The 21,841-nt window shown below is 36.2% G+C and overlaps 2 long non-coding RNA genes across 3 annotated transcripts in view; one reads left to right on the top strand and one right to left on the bottom strand.

Moving 5' to 3' along the window:
• LOC125082536 (uncharacterized) overlaps positions 1 to 21,841 on the top strand; it is a 116,140-nt gene that overhangs the window by 43,122 nt on the left and 51,177 nt on the right. The gene's annotated exons all lie outside the window — the stretch shown is intronic.
• Positions 13,466 to 21,841, bottom strand: part of LOC125082538 (uncharacterized) — a 29,199-nt gene continuing 20,823 nt past the window's right edge. The window contains exon 3 of the long non-coding RNA XR_007122009.1: positions 13,466 to 13,507. This is a non-coding gene — a long non-coding RNA (uncharacterized LOC125082538). The remainder of the gene's footprint in view (positions 13,508 to 21,841) is intronic.

Below are 21,841 nucleotides of genomic sequence, written 5' to 3'. Positions count from 1 at the left end.
TTTCCTGATGGGAATGGTAGCATTGCAGAGGTGAGCAAATACATAGGCATAGAGAGTAGAAAAAATGCACTATGTCCAATTAAAAAAAAAAAAAGGAAAGAATGCACTATGTCCAATATTCAATGGGTAGCAGGAAAATGAGAACGTGCTGCTAAGTAAAGGGAAATGAGATTTTGAAGCTAGCTTAATACCTAGCATGTCTATAATGCCACATTGGTAGAGTGACATTTATCCTGGGATGTCTGGAACAGTTATTGCCTATTATTATTAACATCAGCCTTTTGTCTCTCAGAGTACCTTTTTTTATGACTATATGACTGCCCTCTACAGATTATATAACTATCCTCTACTTATGGAACTATGGCACTGTTGTGTAGACTGATGCTTTCCACAGTGCATCAAACAGAATACAAGTTTATAGGGATTATGAAATGGTTCTGTAGACTTTTGTGAGAATATTGTATATGACTTATGTCCATCTTAAAGATTTTCAATGTATGCTTACAAGTTCAGGACACAAAGTAACATATCATGAAAGTGGGAATGATTGTCCATTGGAAGAGTATTATAGGGTAAGTGTTATGCTTACCCTACAATAAGAATAATCTGTAGTAGGCTGGCTTAGTTTGTTATAGTGACAAACACTACTAGTGGCAAGAAAATTATGTTTTTAATATTTTTACTTATATCTTAACATGAAAATATAAAAGATTATATTTTCCAAAAATGAATACAGTAACATCTTGCATTGTACACAGTCTTCTGCAACCTTGCCACTCTCCCACCAAGAGGTGGAATCTACATTTCTTCCCCTTGAAACTGAGTCAATTTTTTGTGGTGATCTCAACTAATATGAATAAGTTGTGATCTGTGGCTTCCAGTTTAGGTCATAAAATGTACTAAAGATTTTATATGATTCTTAGGATATGCACTTTTGGATCCCTGAGCCACTCTTAAGAGGTCCAGTTACTCTGAATCTGCCAGGCTGGTGAGACTACATAGCAATAAGGAGAGATACCTGAGGTTCTCCATATGTTCTTCTGCCCACCATCTGAGTCTTCCCAGCTCAGATGCCAAATATACAAGTGAGGAAGACTTGGAGTGGATTCTGGCCCCAGCCAGTGTCTGGTGACAACTGCATGAGACAATAAGAACTGCCTAATGGGTCCCAGTGAGTCAGTCCCCAAAATTGTTAGAGATAGTATTAAATGACTTTTTTTTTTTGGTTCATGCCACAATATTTGGCATGGTCCATTACAAGGTATTAGATGACTGGAACATCTGGATTTCCAACAACTTAAATGTGATTAAATAAAAAGTGATTAAATAAAAGAGGGAATGGAGAAAATTTAAACAATAAAGGCAGGAAAGATAAAATTGAGCTAAATGTGAGGTCGGCCCATAATTCCTGATATAGTTTCCTTAAATTGGTTAGAGGTATACCCAAATTAGGCTCTACACTTTGTAACAGTATAGTCTCTTGGATCTGTTGCATCATCTGCACGGACCAAGTGGATGGATAGAGTCTCAGGTTAGAGAATTGTTCCTTTCAAGAACAATGGGGGTAGTAGGCAATGAACACAATGTAAGGGAGATTAGTCAAAGTTGATGGCAGACAGGAATACTCAGAGTTTGCAACAATAGTACACCAAGGGAATCAAATAATACTGGATATGAACAAAAAACATTATAAAAGAAGAGGATTTTTATATGGCATTGATTTAACTTGACAAAAGAAGAAAAAATCAAATATGATTCTGAGATTATGAACTCAGGTAACTAAGAGAATGGTGCTTCTATTAAGAAATAACTACAAAACAGGAAGGAAAATGCCTGCAAGAACAATTTTATTTGAAGTTTGTAGATTGTTGGACAGTAATATTCAACTCAGCAGGCAGATTGAAAGGGAGAATAAGATGCAGAAAATTAATCAAAGTGTAACAAGTTCTAAGAGTTGTTAATTGTCTCCTTGGAGGTGAAAGTTGAAACTGTGGCCATTAATGAAATTGTTCAGGGAAAGTGTTTGGGGACAGAAGGAGAAAATGGAAAACACAAGATCTTAAGTCAGTGTGTGTAAGCAAAGAACCTAGAAAAGAAGATGCAAAGAAAAGAAAATGGAATTAAAAGTCACACTGTTAATTTATCATTATTCCAGAGTGCTGACTTCTTTATGAAGGAAGATGAAAGGGAGGGATAAAAAGGCAGGATAGAGAAGGGAAAGAAAAGAATGAAAAGAGAAGCAGCAGTAGGAAGAGACCATTGCCTTAGTTAGACTACCAAATATTGACCTCTCCAAATTCTCCAGCAGACTCAGGAAGTTGGAAAAATTTGATTAGGGTTTTGGAAAGTGGGGTAAGGGTTGCCCCTTCTAATGCTCACTGGAGCCAAGCAGAGACGGTCTCACTGTGTAGCTCTGGGCTGAGTTAATCAAGCTGGCTCTGTAACCAAGATGCCGGCTGTGCCACTCTGCTCCCTTAATGTGCAGCACAAACCCATTTACTTGTTTGATTTTGCTCCTTTTTGGTAAATAATTTACATAGTTTTGCATTAGCTCAATTTGCAAAAATTGAGCAAACAGTGCAATTTTCTGTAATTATGCCAGTGCAAGACAGAAGTAAAGTCTGGCTGAGAGAGGCTTTATCTGAACTGAAAAGACATTTGGTGGAAATGGAGCATGAGAAGAAAATGAAGATCTGCTTAAATTGGCTCTGGCCAAAGTGAGAAAGAATAGAACACAATTCAGCTAACACTCTAACTGAACTAAAAGTCTTTGTTTTCTCTCTTCTCCTCTAAAAGTTGTCAGGTGGGCATATGTACACCATACATATGGTGTTACACTTGCCCTCCCAAAGAGGAAACAGTTACCATTGTAATGGTTGCCGATGTTTTCCTCACTCATGAACACATGTACTATTTCTTTGATCTTCATTGTTCTTCACTCTGACCCTATTATTTTGCACATCTTTCATTAATCTACTATCCCAAAATAACCTACAGCAATAAAATCAGGAATTTAAAGATTGAAGTTAACTTTGTTCAAGGCCAACCAAATGTTTGGCTTTGGCTAGATACTTATGATGGAATTTGGAGATCCTGAGAGATATGTAATTGTTTACAAATCTGGGCATGGGGCAATAGGGTATGCATTTCAACATTCCTGCCAATCTCTGTATTGTGGAAAACTGGTATAACTAGATCTTCCAATCTTCTCTCATTGGAATATGGTCTAGAAAGGGATGGTTTGCTTCTATAAATTAAGGAACGAAGAGGAAACTTCCAGTTCCACTGTTAATTTGATTTAGGCAATGGTTCTGGTTGAGCCTAATCCCAGATTAGTCTTTTTGCTTGTTTATTTTAACTTACATAGTCTGGTCTGGCTGGGGCCTGTCAATATCTATGTATGGCTTGACAAAATCACTTTTTATCTGGATGCCTCCCTTTCCTTATCTTTAAATGAATGTACTATGTTCTGTGATGCCCACGTTCTCTGGCAATTCAATAATTTTATCAGAATCTCATTACAAACGTTTTAACTAAGATATAGATATTATTCCTATAAATATCTAAGGGTAAAGTAAAAATAATTACTCTTTACATTGAATCTTTTTTTTAAGCTTTTATTTTTTTATTCATGAGAGACAGAGACAGAGAGAGAGGGATAGGGAGAGGGAGAGAGGGAGACATAGGCTCCCCATGGATTAGGGAGTCTGATGCAGGGCTCAATCCCAGAACCCTGAGAACGTTACCTGAGCTCAAGGCAGACACTTAACCCACCGAGTCACCCAGGTGCCCCTTTTACATTGAATCTTAAATGACAAGATACCTTTCCACTCTGGAACTCAAGGAATGGTCTCCCTTTCTGAAAACTTATGTAAAGGGTCAATCTGAATTTTTTCAAATGGGAAAACTTCATTAAATTCCATTCCACATCTATTTATTCTTGTGGAATCATGTAGTTACTAGTTTATGTAATATATATGCATATTCATTATGCTGTATTATTGTAGCGGACATCTCTTGTTTGAGCCAGCTCATCATTAAATTGCTTTTTTTGCTTATAACAACCACTCATTTGCGTTTGTGGTACCATCTTGCCCCAATTCCACATGATTCGACTGAAATTGTCGGGTCTCCTGCCCCACTTTCTCAACACATGGTTTCTTCTAGAATTATCAATCATATACACTATTCCCCTGATCTTAATGATTGATATGGGGCTGGGCATATTAAACTAATCAGTCAAAATAACATTAAATTAATCAGTTAAACAGAATCTTCTCTGAGGTTTGATGTATGGATTCACAGAAAGGAAAATTCTCTTTTCCTTTGGGTGATAACACATTAGAGTATAAGCTTCAAACTACCAGAGGCTGTATTTTTAGTCACGTTGGGAAATCTGCCTGAGAATAAAACCAACATACTGAGAGATCAGAGCTGGGAGATAGAGAGAGAGCAAAAGAGAAAGAGAGGTTTTGCTCTGATCTGGATCTGTCTATGCACACAGTCTAATTTACTGCCCTTGGACTTCCTAAGTACATAAACCAATATAATGTCCATTATGGAAGTTTAGGTTATTGTTCAAAAGTACTCCTTATTTTTCTGCCACCTCCATGGGAGGGGTATACTTCCCTCTGTTTTGCTGTTGAGTTCTTCCCCATGACTTCCTTTGCCAGTGGGAAATTAACAATTGTGATATAAAGAGATTTAAAATGTATTTGCACCATTGGGCTTATTCTCTGGTGCCTCTTTCATCACCATGAAAAGTGCTACTTGCCTTTTCAGCCTGTACTTCATAATTTATATTCATGGGACAGATACTTGCCCAACCCATCCTAAGAAGCCAGAGCCAGCTATATTTGCAGCTTTAAGCTAAGCTGTTCAACTGAGACCAGCTGACCCAACGATTCTTGAAATAAAATAAATGATTGTTACTTTAAGCCACTGAATTTTGGGAGTGGCTTGTTACAGACCAATAGCTGATATATAGGTTTTTAAAAATATAACCTAGTTTAAGTCAGGAATGAGTTGCTTGCTACTGAAAAATTTTTGACTATTATGGAAACTTCTATTTCTTTGAAATAAACTTGTAAAATCATAGTTAATGTGAGCTTTCATGAATGACAAAATTCCAATATCTGTTTCACTTTGGAATTTCAGATATTAGATAAGAAGGAGGTAAAAAGAGCTGAAAAATAAACCCTGAAATCTAAGAAGTGTTGAGATAACAGAAGAGAATTAAAAGTGATATAAAAGGGTGAAGGGGGATAACAACAAATAATTCTAGCTACTGACTCCAACTTCATAAAACTCACACCATAACCTTGAATATGGTTAGAAATTACTTAATTTTCCACCCACCCTACCTATGCAAAAAATAAAATTGTAATGTTAAACCTATTGAAAAACAAAAACAAAAACTACTCAGAAGAAAAACTGAAATAATGCACATATGTTGTCTGTAAAGCCTTTTTAGTGAAAAGATAGTGCTTTTGCTTTCTTTATTTTGTTTAATGCATCTTCCCAATGGTCATAATAGCTAATTGTCACATAACCAAGTAGACTGCAGATTGGCCCATGGAATTCAATTGTTAATTAAGATCAGAGAAATAACCAACGTGACAGCAGAATTGTTTTAACAAGAGAAAGTGACAACCTCATTGATTTTTTTTTTTTTTTTTTTGGTTGCCTCTGAACAGTCAATATGATGTCCATGCAAAGTGACTTGGATTTTTTTGTTTGTTTTTTTCTTTCTAATCCATAGGTATCTGGATCAAGTGCAGGCATTCCCAAACCTTATAGAGACCACCCCGCATCTCTTAGAGATCCTGGACATTAAACCACAGCCAAGGGGACTTCAAAATGATTTTCCTAAAAATAATAATAACAAAATAAAATAATCTCTCCTGTGAAAGAAGAACCATAGGAAAGAACTGTAAATGAATAGTTAGTGTTCATTAAATATTAGAGAGATGATTCATGGGAGCCACATATGCTATTTAACCAACATGTCTGGTACCCCTCCTGCAGGAACATGACAAGTCTGTACTCTCCTGCACCCCTGAAGCCAGGCCAGGCCAGGTGTCTTCACTGGCTAATGAAATTTTAGCAGAAGTGACATGTTACTTTCAGACAAAACTCTTTAAAATCTATGTGCAACTTGCTATCTCCCTCTCCCCTTGCAGGTGACTAGCAATGTTCAAAGTGGTGAAGTCCTCATTTGTGCCTGATTGAGGATGACATGAACAAAACACCATGCTGACCATAGGTGGAGACATAGCATGAGCAAGAAATACTGGTTTTTTTGAGCGACTGAAATTGAGGGATTGTTCATTACTATAGTATAATCAGGCCCTGAAGGACACAAAGGGGTCCTTCTCTCTCAGCAGAAAAGCAGTAATATGGACTAGAATCTGTTGGTCATATTCTGCACGGAACTTTATCTCCTTTTCAGCTGTTGTTTTTTTGATTGGACTATAGACTTTGAGAAGTTAACTAATCTTAACCCTTTTTACATGTAGTCAGAGTAAGCTTATTCCTTTTTTGTGCTTCTCTCTTAAAATAAATTTTAACCTTGAAAAACCTTTTATGTGTGTGTGTGAATGAGAAGAGGTGACAGAAGATGAGGCTTTATTAATTTTACTTATTCCTTCTGCTTTCCCTTATTACTGATGTTTCTCCTTTGCCTCCTCCTTGGACAGCAGAGAAAGAACACTACAAAAAGCAATCTTTCACACTTAAAAGAAAACCGATGCCCTGTCCTGGTGTGTTGTCAAGAAAAAAATAAGCTGTGTCTCTCCAATAACTGTGAAATTCCTTTGCCCCTAGAGAGGGCTGCTTCCTGTATCTTGGCCAAGTCATGACTTTCTTTCTTTATAAATGCAGCCAGTGTGATCTCCAAAGAGATAAATGATGAATAAGGTAGAGGCTATTTATAGTCTGGCTAGGAAAAACAATTTCACTTAACAAGGATGTCGGTTAAAATAATTAATGTAGATCAAGTGGACATGTGAATAGAGGAGCCTGTTGAAAAGTGATTAAATAGACAGCCTGATCCAGGAAGAAATATACCACTCAGATACTGGGGAATCATTTCTCTCCGTGACCTGGGCAGTTATTGGTTAGATGCTTGACCACAGACTTGAAAGACCAGGGCAGTGCTTTTCTAGATTTCGTCAGATGTCGCATACATTAAACAAAATGAGTCAGTTTGTGTTTAGAAACTCTGGTTTATTCCAATTTGTCTACCCATTTTAGATCTTTCCTCGGTTTTCACTGAAAGCTAACAGGCAAGGGCAATGTGCTTTTATTTGGCAACAAGGTATTGAGTTTCTTTTACATGTTTACCATGGTGATAATATTTACCATGCTATTAAGCACTCATGCCACATAGATAGATGCTGTCCTTGAATATCATATGTTAAAAGGAAAGCAAGAAAGCAGAGAACCAAAGCAATGAAATTAAATGTTCATGTAAGTCCAGATAGGATTTCAAACATAAGATACAGCAGTCTGTGTAGGTATGGTCAGAAAGGAATATATGGAAGAAACTTGGCCTTGAAGAATCAACAGGATTGATAGACAGAAAGAAAAGGTAGAAATCCTAGGCCTGTGAACTAGGCTGAGAAACAAGGGAATGTCATTGTGAGCATACTAAGATGAACTTCCACTGGAGGTAGGGTTGGGAGATTCTCATCTGACTCCTGAAATGGCCATCCAAACCTAGGTGCAACTAGAACACCCAAAGCTGGACAGTGTGAAGAGCTTGGAGGATTAGGTTTAGACTACCAAAAGTGCAGTGTGTTTGGGTCTCCTAGCTCCACTCCAGTTTAATTTAATGCTAATGAAGTCATAATGCTATGGCTACCTGATTACAGAACAGTGCAAATCACAACACTCAAACTTTCTTTTTCCAACTTGTCCTTATTCATACCCACGTATTTCTAGAGTGAAATGGAAACACTAATCTCAGAACTGTTTCTTTTTTAGCACTTGTTATTTTTTTTATCTCTAATGATCTCTATTTTTAGAAAGAAAAAACAATTCTGAAGCATTTTGCAGAAGGTTCTACCTTAGTTTCAGAGAGCATGATAGCAGCATGTGATTTTTCACATTGGCCAGGTAGCTTGATGAACATCCCTTATTAAGAACAAGAATGACTATAAAAATCATGGGGATCTTATAAGGAAGCTGAACCAAATGGCTCTGAAAGGGCTTTACAACCCTGGAGCTCTGTGATTCTCTAACTTGTGACTGACACAGTCAAATAAGTACCAACACAAACAAGGGCAGAATTCCTTATAGATTCCATTATTTGCGTGGTGGGGAAAGGGGGGTAGGAAAAGGGGGTAGGGGTAGTTTCCAGAACCGATATGGCATATCTGAGTGGAGAAGGATATCAGACTTATACACTGGAATTCAAAGGTTTCATCCACACTTCTGTAATCTCATGGGCAAGTCATTTAAAATCTCTGCCTCAGCTTCACTTTCTGTAAATGACATCTATTGTGACAGATAATGGTGAGATAAAGTGAAATAATATACACAAATAACCTAACAATAATAGAGGCTTCATAAGTATTAGCCACTTTCCTACTTAGCCTGGAAATCTGTCAATGATGGAATTGACTAAGAGTCTTTAAAGTCAAGAACATCAAAATCATCAAACTTCCGGGGCACCTGGGTGGCTCAGTGGGTTAAATCCTCTGCCTTCAGCTCGGGTCATGATCTCAGGGTCCTGGGATCAAGCCCCACATTGGGCTCTCTGCTCGCGGGGAGCCTGCTTCCTCCTCTCTCTCTGCCTGCCTCTCTGCCAACTTGTGATCTCTGTCTGTCAAATAAATGAATAAAATCTTAAAAAAAATCATCAAATTTCCCTTTTTCTCAATATTAGTTATAGGGCATGTGTTTTATTATTTTTAAATTTTTATTGAGGTATAACTGACATGCAATATGCTATTGGTTTCAGGTGTACATCATAGTGATTCGTATTTTTATATATATTTTATATATTACCATCTGTCATCATACAAAGTTATTACAATATTACTGACTATATTCTCTGTACAGAGAATTTTATCCTTGTGACCTATTTATTTTATAACTGGAAGTTGTTTCCTCTTAATCCTCATCAAGTTTTAAAACAATCAAGTTTCTGAGTGTTCATAAAAGTTTTCATCTGGACAATAATCTGTCTTGGATATGGCTCCTAAATTCCTACATGGAATGAGTATTTTTATCAAATAACTACCAATAATTTCAAAATTTAGAGTCTCTGATTCTGATACAATTTCTTCATTTAAAGAGATTGGTTCACTGGGGCACCTGGGTGGCTCAGTCTGTTGAGTCAGACTCTTGGTTTCAGCTCAAGTCATGATCTCATGGCTGGTGAGATCAAGTTCCACATTAGGCTCCACTCAGCAAGAAGTCTGCTTGGGGATTCTTACCCTTTGCTCCTCCTCTGCTCCCAAATAGATGAATAAATCTTTGAAAAAAATTATTGGATCATTTATCCAAAGACACAAAAAATAAGTAAAATTTTCAGATTAGAAAGCAGATCTCTTGGGACTCCTGGGTGGTTGGGGAGGTAAAGTGTCTGCCTTGGGCTCAGGTCAGGATCCCAGGGTCCTGGGATTGGGTCCTAGATCAGTCTCCTTGCTCATTGGGGAGCCTACATCTCCCACTGCCTGCTGCTCCCTCTGCTTGTGTGTGCTCGCTCTCTCTCTCTTTCTCTCTGAGGAAGAAAGGATGAAAGGGAGAAAGAAGAAGGGAGGAAGAGGGTGGGAGAGAGAGAAGAAGGGAGGGAGGGAGGGAGGCAGGAAGGAAGGAAGGAGATCTCTTGACTTTTAATCCAAAACTTGTCTTCCAAATATGGTAAGCATGGGAGAGTTAAAGGCAATTCTGTGTCTGAATCTAGTCCTCAGTCCTTCCTCTGCTGCATCCCTCCACTCTATGGAAGGCTGTAATAGGTAGCCTGTCCATAGCACTGCCCAGGTGACTAAAGTTGATTACAGGGTTCTACAACAAGAATCGGTTTTCTTAATGTGAGCATAGTTGCAAGAGTCAACCCCACCCATCCTCAGCATGTGGAAGCCCAAGACTCAAAGCCAAGTACATGGAACCACAAGTCTAAACTGCTTGGAGCAGAATTGCAATTCTGGATTACACCAGGATTTCAGTTTAGTAAGGATTAAGTTAGAAATAGCAAAGCCTTCAAAGTTTAGGGGAAATTGAGTTAGAAACAGAACAGATTTGGAGCAAATGAGGGAGTGGCAGTGAAATTGCAGTAAACTTCCCAAAGTTTATGCAGGGGTGTATTGGATTAAAGGAACTCAGGACAGACAGACAATATGAGATATTCATATTAGTGGAAAGTATTTTAAGCAAGCTGTTTTCTCTTAAAATATAGTAGATTATTTATTAATGAGAAAATTGAGATTTTTAAAATAGGGAAAGGATATGGATAAAATATCCTTTTTAAAAAATGAGTTGTTCAGGGGCATGAGGTACTATGGAGGGCAAGGAAGTATAGCTTAGAATGAGGGGGTCATAGTGTGAAACTCTTGATGATCAAAGGTTTCATAATTATTGTGGGAATGGGGAATAAAAGGAAGTGGGAAGGGAGCTAAGGGAGATCTTTATCTAAAACAATCATTTCAAATGATTTCCCAGATCCTTATACATGTATCCAAGCCAAGCATTCTATGATCAATATTCTTTGGCATAGTACGAGTTATTTTCATGGGTGGCAAAATAGTATCCCCTTTTTAAAATCAAGAAATAGAAAAATAGTATTTAAACAAATTTCTGTAAACTGACATGGATACGTTTTTTTTTTTCAATGACTGATTTAAATTAGAGTCTTCCTGCTAAAGCAAAAAATAAAAATAAAGAATCATGAAAATGAGGGTTTCCAATTTCACAACTTCCAACCCACGCTTTGCCTCACCACCCTGGTTTCCTTTTGAGAGTTTGTCTCAGACAGATGGTAGTGAGCTAACAAGTCTAGACTGTGGGAGTATATATCTGCATTTGCATCTATATGATTATATAGAATAATTTTTCACTGAAATGGCATGCATCATTGGGATGAGCTCCAGGACTTTACGACTTCTCTCTACTCCACTGAGTATGGCATGTGTACAATTCACTCTGGCCACTACAAAAATTCCACCACAGCTGGAATAGAGAGCAACAGCTGCTTGCCGGCACACAGCAACATGGCACAAAAGTTTAGAATCATAAATGAAGAAGACACTTCAATAGACACTGCAGGGGGAATTTAAAGCAAGAGGAAGCAATTAGCTGAACTGGAACAGTGCCAGGAAAGCAAGACAAAATTCTCCCCAACTTTGAGAAGGAGAAGGCTATGTGTGATGCAGGAGCACGTTCCCAATCTAGGCTCACTAACAAAGGCACGAGGAGCAAGGATGAGCTAGTCATAAAGTGATCCCATTTGGATTGGGAAGGCGGGATAGGTTCCTGAGCTAACCAGAATACCTTAATTTTTCCTCGGTAGGCCTCTTATCCAAGTACACACCCAGCCCCAACCTTGTTTGGTTTATGAGATCTGACAAGATCACAGTTTGAGGGAGGAGGTCTGTAACACTCTCTGACAGTGGTTGACTTGGCTTTTAATAGAAATGGGCAGACATGTAGAGACCTTGAGCATTTGAACACATGAGATCGGCCAGCTTTCATCGCAGAAGCTTCAGAGCCTCTCTGTGGCAGCTGGAGTGGAGACCTAGGAGCTGATCTGGAAAATGCGTCCTTTCTTTCTAACGGGAGCCACCACATTGCATTCCTTTAATTACATCATGTCATGTCATGTTCCCGTGTGAAATGACACAGAGGAACACGTGGTGACCTGGGATAACTGTGATGAATTGCATCCCGAACAGAGGCCAGCTTTGAAAGGCATCTGATGTGGAGAAGCAGGTAGTTCCTCTGTCTGTGGGAGTCATGGATGATTTTTCCCATTGCATATCTCAAATATTTAATGATAAGATTATATGTGAGTATATATTGATGGAGGCTTTTTGCCAACTTTTATTTTTATTAGTGAAATATAATTTTACACTGAAAATAATGAAAATTATAATTATTAAGTAAATAAAAGCAGCTACTTTCAAAGGGATTAATCTCCCGTAATCGGATTAGATGATGGAACTAACATCAGAGAGGAGTTCATTCTAATAGTTGTTTGTTTCCTGAATTTGAAATTAAAGAAGAGCATGAGAGAAAGTAACAATTGTCTCATCAGCCATTAGGTAGGATTTTTTTACAATAAGTTTCTTTGAAGTTCTAATAGAGCTAAAAACAAATATCTAGATCTACCCTGTACAGTACAGTAGCCACTGGTCACATGAGGATATTTAAATGTAAATCAATAATAAAATTAAAGGTTCAGTTCCTCAGTTGCAGTAGCCACATTTCAGGTGCTCACTAGTGACATATGACAAGTGTATGCTTTATTAGATAGCACAGATATAGAATATTTTCATCATGACAGAAAGTTCTGGAAAACAGCCCTGAATGTAAAGAAGGAAAGAAAAAAAAAAAAAGCTATCTCTGTATTTCCCATTTCCTCATATATATTGACATGTAGACTAAATACCTGGATGATTAAATTCATTTTTTTTACTGTATGCAGTCTGTTCATGACAGAAAAAGTTTCATCTTGCTACTGTGGAATTATATGCTTATTTTCTCATAGCTTACTATTATTTGTAAATGCTGTTTTTCCCACTAAACTGTCAAAAATGCAGATTCCCATGGAATGTAAATGAGCACCATTGTTAGGTAAAACCATTTGGGAATTAGTTTTCTTGTTCTCAACAGAGTGGAAACCTCCAGATGGAAAATCCCCTTTCATCCCAAGGGAAAAACCCCTTGTCCCCTGTAGAAGGGTCAGGGTACTCACCGACTTTTTAATTAGGAAGAACCCATTCACATTTTACCATTTCTGAGTTATGTCATTCATACTTAACGTTTAGGTCAAATTATGACCTACCAAAAATGTAAACACATCGGTCCATTTTTCTAAAATTTATTTGTAAAATATCCCTCTATGCAATAAAAATGAATTTTTGGAAATCATGTCCAAGACAAATGAAAAAATACCAAATCCCACATTCTTTAAAAGTGTTCATATTTGCTCCCCATAAAAGCTTTGGAGATGGTTAGAGAAAGTATTTCTTCCCAAGTAGAGAGTAAAAAGGGTCCCCCCCTACAGCTCCACCTGAAGTTAGGTTAATAGTAACTGCACTACTTGGTGACAAGACTCAGGACTAGAAAATAGATATTCTTTTTTTTTTTTAAAGATTTTATTTATTTATTTGTCATAGAGAGAGAAGCGAGAGTGAGCACAGGCAGAGTGGCAGGCAGAGGCAGAGGGAGAAGCAGGCTCCCTGCCAAGCAAGGAGCCCGATGTGGGACTCGATCCCAGGACGCTGGGATCATGACCTGAGCCGAAGGCAGCTGCTTAACCAACTGAGCCACCCAGGCATCCCTAGAAAATAGATATTCTGACAGGGATACAGGACTCTTTCTAGGTAGACTGCATTTGCCACTTTGAATCCAGCTTTGGGAATCTCAGGAGCACAAAATCTGTGCAGGAAGAAAAAAAAAAAAAAAAAAAAAGCATTTTAATGAATCGAATGGTGAGTAACCCAGCTGTTGTCTTCAGACTGCCTTCTTATCTGTGGAAAGGTATTAAATGGCTTCCCCATTTAATGACTTACTGTGCCTTTAACATTTTATACTTACAAGCTAGAAACCATTGGGATGTGGTGGGTAAGGGTGAAGCATTGTACTATAGCTGGAAAAAAAATCAATACCTACTCCCGAGATAGGGTACTTGACCAGAAAGGATATTGCAAGATACAAAAGAGCAGATTTGAAATACTATTTTGCTGAAGGTTTTTTCTTTTTCTTTCTTCCTTCCTTTTTTTTTTTTTTTTTTTTTTTAATCTTACTGCATCAGCAGCACAGAACGCAGATCAGGTAAACCTACAAAAGCATCATAATTCATTGTTGATTTCTTGAGATTATGTGAATTTGTATGAATTGCAAATTGCATATTAGTTCCTGAGATAACCCCCAAACTGGGAATTAGCATTTTTTTAAAAAATTGGAATATGCTATGAAAGTTAACTGATTGAACTTTACATGGTAGCCTATTTTTTCCCACTCTGAGTCAGCCTAGTGAATTTGGTCAAATTATTTAATCTCCTTGGGCTTCAGTTAACTCACTGAGATAAAATAATCTGAACATTAATCCTTAAATTCCAGTTCTACAATTCTGTGATTTTTTAATTTTCTAAATTGACCATCCTTTCTATGTCTCCTCTTGTTTTCTAGGAAATGTTGGGACTCAATTAGGAATTTCTCATTCAGACCCATGCCTAGATTTATACCAGCACATGGCATACAGTACCTGTTCAGCCAACTCCACCTCTTTGGCAACATCTGCAGGCTTAACGTGTCCTTCTCTAGAGGGCAATTCTAATGCCAAACCCTGACCTTTTCCTCTTGCTTAGCTTCTATGAGATTATCTTCCCTTAGATCAAAATAAGTTCTGGGCTATTGGCCTAATTTATAAAATGTTATTAAAAGACATCAAAGAAGATGTAAATGAGTAGTTTGTAAGAGATAACCATGCCATCCCTCAGGACACTTCAGGCTTGTGGTGGTGCTTTTGATCGACACAATGATTAGGGGCACTATTAGATGTGAGGGTCAAGGTTCAGAGATGATAGTTATTTTGTAATAAGAGTATTTATCCCACATGAGCATTTATTGAAGAAAGCTGGAATGACCATTCTGATAGCAAAAAAAGTATATTTCAAAGCAGTAGTAGAGATAACAATCAAAGGGTTAACCAAGAGGACACAATAATAATATATGTTTGTACACCTAAGAAGAGAGCCTCAAAATGTAGGAATCAAATACTGATAAAACTGCAAGGAGGAACAGACAAAACTACAGTCATAGTGATATCTTAATACACTACTCTTAACAACTGAAAGAACAAATAGGATATCAACTAGGCTTAAACAACACTATCAACTTAATCTAATTGATATTTGTAAAACATTCCACCCAACAACAGCTGAGTGGATATTTGTTTCAAATGCACATGGATCATTTACCAAATAGATCATATACTGGACCATAACATAAGTCTCAATAAATGGAAAAGAATTCATGTCCTATAAATTATGTTCTCTGATCACAATGGAATTAAATTAGAAATCAATAACAGAAACATGTCTGGAAACTTCTGAAATACCTGGACACAAAATGATCTGTTTCCAAACAACACAAGGGACAAAGAAAAAAAATAAAATAAAAATTATAAAATACTTTTAGTTAAATGAAAATCAATACAACATATCAAAATTTGTGTCATATCCCTAAGGCATGATGTAAGGAGAAACTCAGAGTGCCAAACAAATGTATTTAAAAAATTTTTCCATAACTAAGCTTTCACCTTAAGACAGCATACAAAAAGACAAATTATTTTAAAAGTAAGCAAAAGAAATAAAGGGTAACCATAAAAATGTGAATAAATGAAATAAAGAAAAACAACAATAAACCAAAGTTTGCTCTTTGAGAATATCAAAATAATGAATAAAACTTTAGGCAGACTTATTAGGAAAAAGGAAGATGGAGAGGGGAGACCTAAAGTACCAATATTAGGGATAAGAAAGATAACATCACTATACATGCTACAGATAATTAAAGGGTATTAAGGAGATATCATAAACAACTTCATGCCTATATTGGACAACAAAGATGAAGTGGAGAAATTCACTGAGATACAAGCTACCAAAAATTTCTCAGAAGAGGATAGTCTTATTTATAATAAAAATATTACATTTGTAGTTTGAAACTTTCCAATAAAGAAAACTATAGACGTAGATGACTACTTTGGTGATTTCCAAAATATTTAAGAAAGAACTGATCCAATTTCACACAAACTCTTATATAAAGTTGAGAGTGACTGGATATTTTCCACCTCCATCTATGAGGATAGCGTTACTTGATAACACAAGACAAAAACATTACAAAGTAGAAAACGACAAATAAATATCTGATAAACAGGGGCAGCTGGGTGGCTCAGTGGGTCAAAGCCTCTGCCTTTGGCTCAGGTCATGATCTCAGGGTCCTGGGATGGAGTCCTGCATCGGGCTCTCTGCTCAGTGGGGAGCCTGCTTCCTCCCCTCTCTCTGCTTGCCTCTCTGCCTACTTGTGATCTCTGTCAAATAAATAAATAAAAGTTAGAAAAATATATCTGATAAACATAGATGCTGAGATTCAAAACTATGAAACATTTAGAACTAAGAAGACTTCTTTTTGATTTGAGATTAGGCAGAAATTTCTTAGATTTAATACAAAAGGACACAATATAAAAGGAAAAGTAAATTGGACATGATCAAAATTAAGAACTATGCTCTTTGACACATACTACTAAGAAAATGAAAATATAAGCCCAATTTTCTTTTGGGAAAAAGTAAAAGCAAAACATCTCTAATCAAAGACTTCTGTTTAGAAAACACACACACATACAAACTCTTAGAATTCGACAGAATGAAATAAGTAAAACTATGGGCAAGTGATTTGAAAATACACACTTCACAGGAGAAGATATATGGTTGACAAATGAGCACAGGCAAAAATGCTTAACACCATTTGTCATTTGGAAAATGCAATTTAAAACCACAATGAGAAACCACTATACACCTGTTAAAATTTTTAAAATTAGAAAAGATCAATCACGTGGTAGAACTGAAACTCTAATACCTTACCTGTGGGGATATGAAAAAATGGTACAACTACTTGGGAAACAATCTGGCAGTCTTCTAAAAAGTAAAGAGTGCAGTTACTATATAGCCAAGACATTTCATTGCTAAGTATCTACCCATGAGAAATGAGGAAAGCATGATGTCCACACAAGTACTTGTACATGAATATTCCTATCAGCTTATTTGTAATAGCCAAAACATATATTCCTTGAAAGATGAATGGTTAAACAAATCGTGGCATATCTATACAATGAAATACCACTTGGGAATAAAAAAAAATTAATTGAGGCAAACCACATCAGTAAATCTCAGAATAAGTGTGCTGAATGAAAGAAGCCAAATTAAAAAGAATGCATATCATATGGTTGCACTTAGATAAGATTTTAGAAAATTCAAACTAATCTACAGCAAGAGAAAGCAGATCAATTTTTACCTAAGGATCAGACAAGCCCAGTGGGACAGGAGGAAGGAATTTCACAGGGGCACAAGGAAATTTGGGAGAGTGATGTATCTTGATTGTGGTGATAATTTAATTTATGTATACATATTTCAAAAATTATCAAATTGATTATACTTTAGAGATACGTACAACTTGTTTAATGCCAGTTATACTCTACACAGTTGTTTAAAAGGAGTGAATACTTTTCAAATCACTTTAAAGTTTAGTATTACCTCTTATTCAAACCACAAAAGGATAGATTATAAATGTTAAGAAAAAAATACTAACAATAGGCATATCCAACTAAAATCCTAAAGAAAATATGATTTACTTTACTTAATAATAATAATAATGATAATACGCTAATTACTATACACATGTCACCCTCCTAAGATATAAAACATGATGTCAAAAATCTTGTGTTACTCTTATGAAAAATGAGATATTATTATACCTATTTTATATGTGAGGAAACTGAATTACAGACAGGTTAGGTAACTGATTCAAGGTTGGTTGGTTAATAAGTAATAAAACTGGTATTGGAACCCAATAACCAGTAGGACTTTAGAGTTCATCTGTGTAACCACTGTAATATACAGTCTCTCCCATAGCAGTGGATGGAATCTTGCAGTGTGTTCAGACATACACACATGTCTGTTGGAGTATATCCTTGGAATATAAGAATGTTTTGCAATTTAGAAATGTATGAATGAAATTCACCACTTAGCTTACCACTTAGTTCAAAGGAGAAAAAACTATATGATTATTTTATTTATTTATTTTTTAAAGATTTTATTTATTTGACAGACAGAGATCACAAGTAGGCAGAGAGGCAGGCAGAGAGAGAGGAGGGGAAGCAGGCTCCCTGACGAGCAGAGAGCCCGATGTGGGGCTTGATTCCAGGACCCTGGGATCATGACCTGAGCCGAAGGCAGAGGCTTTAACCCACTGAGCCACCCAGGCGCCCCTATATGATTATTTTAAATTTAGGAAAGTGTTTCATACTATTCAAGAAATGAATTTCTTCATTTAGAAAATGGCATCTTTTAACAAACTTTTCCTTATAAAGAATATCTACCAAAAACTGTTAAATAAATATATTTAATTGTGAAAACTTTAGAAGTCTTACATTTAATTTCAGAAGCAAAAAGGAAGGTCCATTCTCACCACTTCAATTCAATGCTATAATGAAGGCCTTGATGAATGAAGTAAGATAAGAAAAATAAAGAAAGCCTAAAAAGATCAGAAAGGTAGGAAAAATTATCATTATGATTGTTTATACAGAAAATCCAAGATAATCAATGCACACACTATTAGAATTAATATAAGATACCCACCAACAGGGCAAGAGGGTTCCCCTCTCTCCACATCCTCCCCAACACCTGTTGTCTCCTATGTTGTTAATTTTAGCCATTCTAACAGGTATGAGGTGGCATCTCATATGGTTTTCATTTGTAGTTCCCTGATGATAGGACTTTATGAAATTCAACACCCTAGGATAAGTAATCCAGTTGAGAAATGGGCAGAAGACATGATTAGATATTTTTCCAAAGAAGATATCCAGATGGCTAATGGGCACATGAAAAAGTGTTCACACTTTATATGTACAATGGAATACTATTCAGCCATCAAAAAGAATGAAATCTTGTCATTTGAAAGGCCATGGATGGAGCTAGAATGTATTATTCTAAATAGCAAAATAAGTCAATCAGAGAAAGATGGTACCATATGATTTTACTCATGTGGAATTTAAAAAACAAAATGGATGAACATTTGGAAAGGGGGGGAAAAGAAAGAAAGGGAAACAAATCATAAGAGATTCTCATCTATAGAGAACAAACTAAGGGTTGATAGATGATAGAGGTGGGTGGGGATGGTATAGATGGGTGATGGGTATATTAAAGAGGGCACTTGTTATGATGAGCACTGAGTGTTATTCGTAAATGATAAACCAAAAACAAATATTGAACTGTATGTTGACTAACTAGAATTTTTAAAAGAATTAATATAAGAGCTCATCAGGGCTGCTTGTTTCTGACACAACATATAAAAATCAGTGTCATTTATATATGCCAGCAATTAGAAAATATAATTTTAAAATGATACCTTATAAAATAAAAAAATACTGTCTAAGATAACTATCATTAATCTTATCTGAAAATATGCCAGAACTTCATAGACAAAACTACAAAGTTTTATTGAAGAAAACATATATTGTAAGATTGAATTTCTCCATGATTATTTATTGATGGCCTTCCAAAAGAAATCCAACAGAGCTGTTAATTATAATAAAATTCACAGGGTAGAACTAAGGTGCTTTAATACCCAATACAATTTTGAAGAACAAGGCTGGTCCTGGATATCGACACTTAATATGTCTGATTTCATCAAGTCTAAAACATACAATTATATGTCTAGCAATTAAACTATCCCTCAGGATTTTCTAATCTCACACACGTGCACACACTTTTATATTTACTGAAAGAACTCCTTTAGACTTACATGTATGCATGCACATGTGTAGGTATATACACATGTATCTTGTGCATACATATAAACAAAAATGCAAGGGAAATACATTGGTTAAGGTAGTACTAAAATGTTTTACCAGTTAGAGTCTGAATCATCTGAATTACTTTTTGATTCAGAGTCATCAGTGTCCATGTTTTCCTTCCAATATCATTTTCTATGTCATCAAGTGCCAATGATTTTCATTTCTTTAAAAATGCTTTACCATTGGGGTACCTGGGTGGCTCAGTCCGTTCAGTGTCAGACTCCTGATTTTGGCTCAGGTTGTGGTCTCAGGGTGGTAAGAACAAGCCACACACTGAGCTCTACACCCAGCAGGGAGTCTGCTTGAGATTCTTTTTCCCCCTCTTCCTCTGCCTCTCCTCCCCTCTCTAAAATAATAAATAAACTAAATCTTTAAAAATAAATAAATAAAAGTGCTTCACCATTATCTTCAGAATATTCAACTAAGCTGCAGATACCTGTTCTGTAAGTTTTAATGCTGGTGCTTTGTTGATTGAACATTTTCAGACAACTACTGGGACCTATATTCTTTCCTCAAATCTAGCATCAGCCTCTATATGTGCATAGACCACCAAACTCTTGGGATCACTTTAGGAGTTAAAAAATGTCTCCACCTTCCATTAGGGTCTGGGACTACGGTTTCCATAGCTCGAAAAGCCCATAGATGCCAGTCTCTATAAGTAATTCACCCAAGGCTCCCCTCACTAGGCATCTCTCCATGAAGAGTGGAGGGTCTAACTACAAACACTGTACATCCAGCCACTACTCCATCAGCTCCCCTCCACAACCTTCTGATGTTAACAGGAAGTAAGGAGGCTTTCTGGGTACTTTGGTGATAGCAGAGCCCTCCCAGCCACCTTTCAATAAGCTCTAGAGAATGCCTGGCTTTAATTTTTTACTGCAGCTCTTGTGAGATCAGAGTTGATGAATGACACCTATTTGTCCCCAGATTTGGGACCTAGCTGCTAATTCTAGGATAATAAGAGAGATTCCAAATCACCACCCTATTCCACAAGTATGCATGCCTGACAGAATCAAGATTGGTTGTCTAGTCTAAGATTTCTTTGAATAGGAGAAATTTGGAGAAAGGCAAAAATTCTGAATTCCAAGAACAAAGTCCATAATTACCTACAACCCAGAGGTAGCTGTGCCAGACTTCCCTATGTGCACCCATTGTTGACAACAAAACATTTTGATAGAAGAGCTGAGTATGGGTAAACAACTATTGGCCAAAATGGAATCAGTTTACTGCCTCATTGTATGTATATCAGAGCTATCTAAAAAAATGTATTTCTCCACATACACTCCAGTATTTTTTTTATATATTGACTTCCTCATAAAGGAGGTTCCTTTTAATCCCAAGCATTTATGGTTCTCATAATTCTATAGTCACTTGTATTTTGAACAATTGTTTTGGTTTTTACTTTAAATGTTCTAAATCTCAAATACTATATTATATTAAAAAGTTCATACTCTCTTCAAATAATAAAATATTTTTATTGATAAATGGTATCTATTACCTCATCATTCCCCCCTTAACAATATATCTTATGAAACCATTTAAAGGTTAATGTGTCTGAGCTTCTTGTGTAATCACATAAATTAAATAATTATTAATTTAATTTGAAAAAAAGTATTCTAGAGGTAGAAAAAAGTTATTGAGTCAGGATCTCTATCTCTTTTTTCTCTCTTCTTGTTCATATTATATATATATATTACACACACACACACACATATATATATATATACACTTTGACTATATATAATATGTATATTTGATTCATGTAATTAATATATAATTTGATAATATATGAGAGAGAGAGGATAGCACGATCCCTCTCTCAATTCTAAAACAATCTATTTTCAAATCTGATTAAATGATAGATACTTACTGATGTGGTTAAAATTGTTTTGATTTATAAGAAATCAACTGACATATACTTTCTGAGTAAAGTACCTATTGCACTGATAGAAACATATTCTGACATTCTATGCAAGAATATTCGAGTTATCAAAGTATTCCTCTTAACTCCAAATTTATCCTTCAATACATGCTCTACAACAA

The sequence above is a fragment of the Lutra lutra genome, chromosome 12 (genome assembly GCF_902655055.1).
Source record: "Lutra lutra chromosome 12, mLutLut1.2, whole genome shotgun sequence".
NCBI lineage: Eukaryota > Metazoa > Chordata > Mammalia > Carnivora > Mustelidae > Lutra > Lutra lutra.
Note: the sequence above shows the minus strand (reverse complement) of the source record. Positions and strands in the feature narration are given on the sequence as shown.